A 6659-nucleotide genomic window follows, 5' to 3' on the forward strand; every position below is an offset into this window, starting at 1 on the left:
CAGGCAGTCATCGAAATAATGTATGTGAAAGTACAAATCTACATTTAAATATTAATCATGTCATTTTGACTAATGATGACGTCAGCATTTACGTTTTTCAGCTTATGATCACAAATGGAGAAACTGCGCCTCTGCCGTTTATACCCAACACATGAAAGTTTTTGCAATTATCGCTTTATTAAAAAAAACATGGTTGTCATGAGATGAAAAAAATTAGAAGCTAAACAAGTAAGAAAGGACAAAGTTCGGGTGCAACCAAGCATTTTATACTCTTGCCACTTGCATGAATCAAAGCCAGGGAAATATCGAAAGAGGTAGAACGTCTAACAAGGGATTGGAGTTTATGTAATTTTAGAGATACATACATATACACTACAACACTGAAAATAGTGCCGCAACCACTTCATTCGCCTGATTTACCTTCGTGTAACTTCTGGCTATTCAGCAAATTCACATGGCCACTCCGAGGACATCGTCTTGACTCAATTGAGAATATAAAAGCTGAATCGAAGAAGGCTCTGATGGCCATCACGACGGAAGATTTTACCAAGTGCTATGATGACTGGAAAATTCGTTGACATAAGTGTATTGCAGCGGGGGGGGATTACTTTGAAGGAGATGAATTGGACAAAATTCCCCTTTCAATTTGATCACAGTGGTAGGTACTGGAGTCCAAATATTCAGCACCTATGGGCTTAAACAGTTCTTGTTGAATTTAAAAAATTTTTGGTCACAAGGTGGAATACTCTGTACGGATTATTCGTGCAAAGGTTTATTCCGTTATACAACATTAAACGCTTCTTGATTTGTGTACTGGAATTTAATATTGTGGTAATGGGAAGTAGGCGTGGTTGTAGTCCAATTTCGCACTGTGAAATTTGATTGGAGGTACCGAATTTGGTTGAAATAAGCCGAATAGATCCTGAGATATTTGATTTTCTCAAAAGTGGGCGGTGTCACGCCTATCGTCCAATTTTCACACCGCCTCCCATAAAACCCTCTCTCAGAGTAAAATTTAATGTCTCTTAGTTTTAGGTGACAACCATTAGGTCAACAAAACTATTATACTCTGCACATGTTGCAAGTTTTATTACCATTAAACCAAGCTTTATGTAATATAGTCGTACACTTAAGAATACAAAATCACTTGAACCATACAACACTTTCACTTCAAATCTCAGATTTTGGAAATAGGGCATATTTATTTGGGTAACTCTGAAAATATATTTCGAAAGCTCCTATAAACCACGCAGCATATTTGAGATGAGGATTGCGTGCAACCCTACCCTTTAACCTGACTGTTCCAAAGGCGTGAGAACTGAAAAGTTCGGTGTTCGGATTTCGTACATTTGGTTTAAAAAATATTAAATTGGGAGGCCACAAATTTATATAAGAAGACGTCTAGTGTTGCCAAAAAGACGCTATAACTGGCAGCATTATTCAATTTCGTATGGTGCGAGTGCACTGAGGAATTATAAATTCCTTACGCTCGTGTGTGGAAATGATGAATGATGTTGGTGATATTGAAATATATGAGCGCGAATATGAAGCTAATGATGATTACAAATGATGGCGTCGCCGTTTTTATGTCTTATTCAAATCAGAGGTGTTGACATTGAAGTACATTTCGCCAGCTGTTTGTCTTCCACACGCTTTGTGCTTACGTAGGCAAAGGCGAGTTGTTGCTTTTTGAGGTTTTTGGCTTTTGAAGTGCACCCACACAAAGTCCAAAACCTCCAACCTGCCCTCCGTGTGCTCATGCAGTGTGTGTGTGTGTGTGTGTGTGGAGGGGAGGGGGGGTACATATGAAATGACTGGTAAGTGAGAAGTCGGCATTTTTAACGAAATTCCTTAGCAAATACGTAAGAGGTTTTTCGGTTTTTCAAACGACGCCGTCCACCTAAGGCACAGCGAAATGGCGTTGGCGGATGGCTCAAGGTGTTGCCAACGAACGGCAAATCTCAGGCGAAGGGATGCTCGGCGGCACGGTAGGGTGGCAACGTTGCAAATGTACAAGTTTATTAAATTCTCTTCTGTTATTTTATTTTTTGTGTCTTTTATTTTCATTTTGTTTTTTGATTGTTTTTGACAAGCATAAAACGCTTCGCATATTTCATTGCTTCCTATGCGCCGTTACGGCTGCTATTTTCTATTGGCATCGCTCTTGCGTTTAGTACATTTCGGTTTCTAAATTCGATTTGTTTTCTTATTTTGATCTGTTTTATTTTTGGTCGCCGCTATTGTTCATTTATTTTTATATTCTGCGCGTTCTGTCATTGTGCTGCATGCATACCAAACAGCCACAGACACACACTGGCATGCATAGAAGCTCATGCTGGTACGTCCGTCTGTAGGTAGTCGGTAGTTGGTAAAATAGCGGTACTGCAGATTAGCAAATAAATAAAATCAAAAACTGTGCGCGTTTGTCAACTTTAGAAGAATGGGGCGAAAAGTTTCTGCAGACATTTGCCACTTGCGCCACAAACTGCTGCCTTGCTCGCTCGAAACTATTGCGAAAATTGCGCATAAACACAGGCACACACAAGCGCACACTTATTATAAGTTTATATTTTAAAAACAACTTAGCATTTGTTATATATTTAAATACACGTGTATTCATGTGTGTGTGTATGGCTGTGCGTTCAGATGAATTATTGCAAATCTTAGGCGAAATACAGTGAACAAAATATTTTTTGTATGAAGACGGGTCGCACTAGTGGTGGATTGTCAACAAAAACAGATGAACGAGAAAAAATTTGTTTAACTGTTATTGCTTCAAAACAAATCCTTGAAAGCACCCAATTCAAATGGAGATTCATTGTAGAGCAGTGAGCTTCTCGTTGAATACACAAAAACCACAACTTAAGGGGGTCCTCTTGTAACGGCTGGCGCAAATGTCAGAAGATGATCAGAAGTTGCTATAAATTTTGCAATTGACCTCGAATGTCAGTTCTGTTTTGACATTTGTATAGTAAACACATGCGAAATACACGTAAATGAACAATGTTACGCTACACTGCGTGCCACAACCGATATGCTGAAGGATGCATTTCCTTGACGCCTAATCTCCCGTTTTGGCGATTTGCACTGGCCAGCAAGATCGACTGATTTGGCCGCTCCAGACTTCTTTTTGTGGGGCTTTTTGAAGTCGCGGGTTTATGTCAACAAGCCTCAGACTCTTGCAGCTCTTAAAGACAATAGCCGTCAAGAATGTGAGCACCTATCGCCGGAAGTTCTGGCCAAAGTAATGGAAAATGCCATAAAAAGGGCTCAAATGACAATCAACTGTGGCGGCGGCCATTTACACGATATCATATTCTCGACTTGATGTAAAAAAATTTTAAAGACAAAATAAAAATAATCCACAAGCAGAATCAAAGTTTTTAATTTTTTAAAAAAGTTTTTCATTTTCCAAAAAACATCGGAAGGTGATTTTTGCGCCACTTGTTATAATTGTGCAAAAAGTACCTAATATTTGATATTTTTTTTTTAAGAAGTAAACTGACTTAGACATGTACGCTATTCTGCAATATGTTTATTCAGGATTCATCTATAAAATCAGAACTTTTGAGTGTCGGGTGTCAAACATGGCGCTCCAGCAAAGGGTGCTTTGAAAACCGACCTCATCTGCGGGCACGATACAGGCCGCAATTCGTTGTCTACAAGCAGAAAATCAAACGAATCCTAATAATAACATTCTGTAGAGACGCCCCAATCTAAATTGTAATGAAAAAATTCGTTAGAGAAACAAAATGGCGGCCACTTGAAAATAAAGTATCGTTTTTTCGCATGATTTTTCCATTTTGACCTGTTGTAAAAAATCGTTCATGAAATGAATGAATTTTGTCTTACTTTAGGCGGGCAAAACGCGAAGATAATTGGTTGAATGGTTCAAAAACGACAAAGTCCGCAGATTCGAAAAATCTTGTTTCGAGGAAAAGCTTGTAAAAGTTCGAAAACAGTCCGTCAATGCTCAGGACAGAGGTCCGTTCAAAGTCGTGTTGCGACGGAACTAATTCACGGATCTAAAAAACATTTTACCAACATATTCTAGACAATTTAAGCCTTCGATTTGTACAATAAAAAAATCATTTCTTTCTTTTTTAATTTTAAAATAGGACCCCCTTAAGTCGGCTTAACGAAGATAGGGGAACTACTTCACTTCCTTCTTTCTCCTACCATCTCTACAAAGATATAATTTACTCTCACATCAGTGTAGGTATTTGACAGAAGAAGTCTCATTTTCGAAGGATTTCATATTTAATGTCGAATGATCAGCTATTATAACACCTTTTCTCGATTTTGGATGTAAAATAAGATAAATTCACTTTCAGAGTATCTAAACCGAACAACTCTAACCAAGCGAGAATAAGACTAAAGAAAAAATCTTTGAGATTGAAGTTTTAGGTCCAGATTTCTGATAGGTCATGGAAGTAGGGCCGAATTCGAAAGAATACAAAAAGACATGCTTTTATTAGACAGACGGGTAAACAGTTCAGCCTGTACCAGCTCCATTTTTTACGGTCTGTTAGGGATAGATCCTAAAATTACCCCAGTACTGAGGCATAGACAGACAGAGAGACTTGGCTAACTCGACTTAACTCGTTCTTCTTCTTTTTTAGCGTAGACACCGCTTATGCGGTTATAGCTGAGTTTACAACAGCGCGCCAGTCGTTCTTCTTTTATGCTGTTTTGCGGCAATTGGGGATTCCAAGTCCAAGACCGTCTCCACCTGGTCTTTCCAATGGAGTGGAGATTTTCCTCTTCCTCTGCTTCTCCCAAGGGCACAGCATCGAATATTCTCAGAGTTCGAGTATTTTCGGATATTCGGACGACAAGATCTAGCCAGCATAATTCACTGAACTACTATGTCAATGTCATCGTATAACTCGTACAGCTGATCGTTCCATCGAATGCGATATTCGCCGTTGTCAATGCGCAAAGGACCATAAATCTTCCGCTGAACCTTTCTCTCGAGAACTCGTAACGCCCACTCATCAGATGTTGTCATTGTCCATGCCTCTGCATTACATAGCCAGACGGGTATGTTGAGTGACCTGTTAAATTTGATCTTTGTTTGTCGAGAGAGGACTTTACTTCTCAAAGGCAGACATTGTTGTTGATTTTAATGCTGGTTCCAAAATAGACGAAATTATCCACAACTTCGAAGTTATGACTGTTAACAGACGACGACTGTTTGATTGATGACAGGAAATATTTCGTTTCGGTCTCGTTCACTACCAGACCCATTTGCTCCGTTTCTTTGTTCAACCTATAGAAAGCAGAACTAATGACATGGTTGTTAGTTCGCCTCTCTGACTTAACTTGTAACTCTTATATATTGTATATATATATATTAGGGTGTTTTTTTTTGAACTATTAATTTTTTTCAATCCCGTCACGAAATTTTCTTGGAAATACCCTGAAAATTTTAGCCCTTAATATTAACATTAAGAACTGGACCAAGGCATCTAAAAATTTTCCATTGAAAATACACTACAATCGTGATTTTTATACTCTCGCAACAAAGTTGCTAAGGAGAGTATTATAGTTTTGTTCACATAACGGTGGTTTGTAAGTCCTAAAACGCAAAGAGTCAGATATAGGGTTATATATACCAAAGTGATCAGGGTGACGAGTAGAGTTGAAATCCGGATGTCTGTCTGTCCGTCCGTGCAAGCTGTAAATTGAGTAAATATTGAGATATCATGATGAAACTTGGTACACGTATTTTTGGTTCCATAAGAAGGTTAAGTTCGAAGATGGGCAAAATCGGCCCACTGCCACGCCCACAAAACGGCGAAAACCTATAAAGTGTCATAACTAAGCCATAAATAAAGATATTAAAGTGAAATTTGGCACAAAGGATCGCAAAAGGGAGGGGCATATTTCGACGTAACTTTTTTGGAAAAGTGGGCGTGGCCCCGCCCCCTACTAAGTTTTTTGTACATATCTCGGAAACTACTATAGCTATGTCAACCAAATCTATAGAGTCGTTTCCTTCAGCCATTTCCATATACAGTTCAAAAATGGGAGAAATCGGATAATAACCACGCCCATCTCCCATACAAAGGTTATGTTGAAAATCACTAAAAGTGCGTTAACCGACTAACAAAAAAGTCAGAAACACTAAATTTTACGGAAGAAATGGCAGAAGGAAGCTGCACCCAGGATTTTTTTAAAAATTGAAAATGGACGTGGCGTCTCCCACTTATGGACCTAAAACCATATCTCAGGAACTACTAATCTAATTAATTTTACAGCAAAATAAAAAAAATATGTAAACGACGGATAATGAAATCTCGATTATCACTTTATCATGCGAGAGTATAAAATGTTCGGTCACACCCGAACTTAGCTCTTCCTTACTTGTCCTTCTTATCTTTGGCCTGTTGACTGGAAAATATATTTTTAATACTAATCACACTACAATATTAATAAACAGTTTTTTAAAGAAATCAAAGCTGCCATAAGAGTTTTGCCACCTAAAAACCCAGTTTTAATGAGAAATCCATGAGTAAAATGGTAAAAAATTTCAAGTTTTCTGTTCCATAGTAAACCAACCAATGGCCTACCGCGAAATTTCTAATTTCGATTTTGCTATATCTTTGACAAAGTTCGTAATATGAAAGCAGACAATACTACACAGACACACATAC

The sequence above is a fragment of the Bactrocera tryoni genome, chromosome 1 (assembly GCF_016617805.1).
Source record: "Bactrocera tryoni isolate S06 chromosome 1, CSIRO_BtryS06_freeze2, whole genome shotgun sequence".
In the NCBI taxonomy this organism is placed as follows: Eukaryota; Metazoa; Arthropoda; class Insecta; order Diptera; family Tephritidae; genus Bactrocera; species Bactrocera tryoni.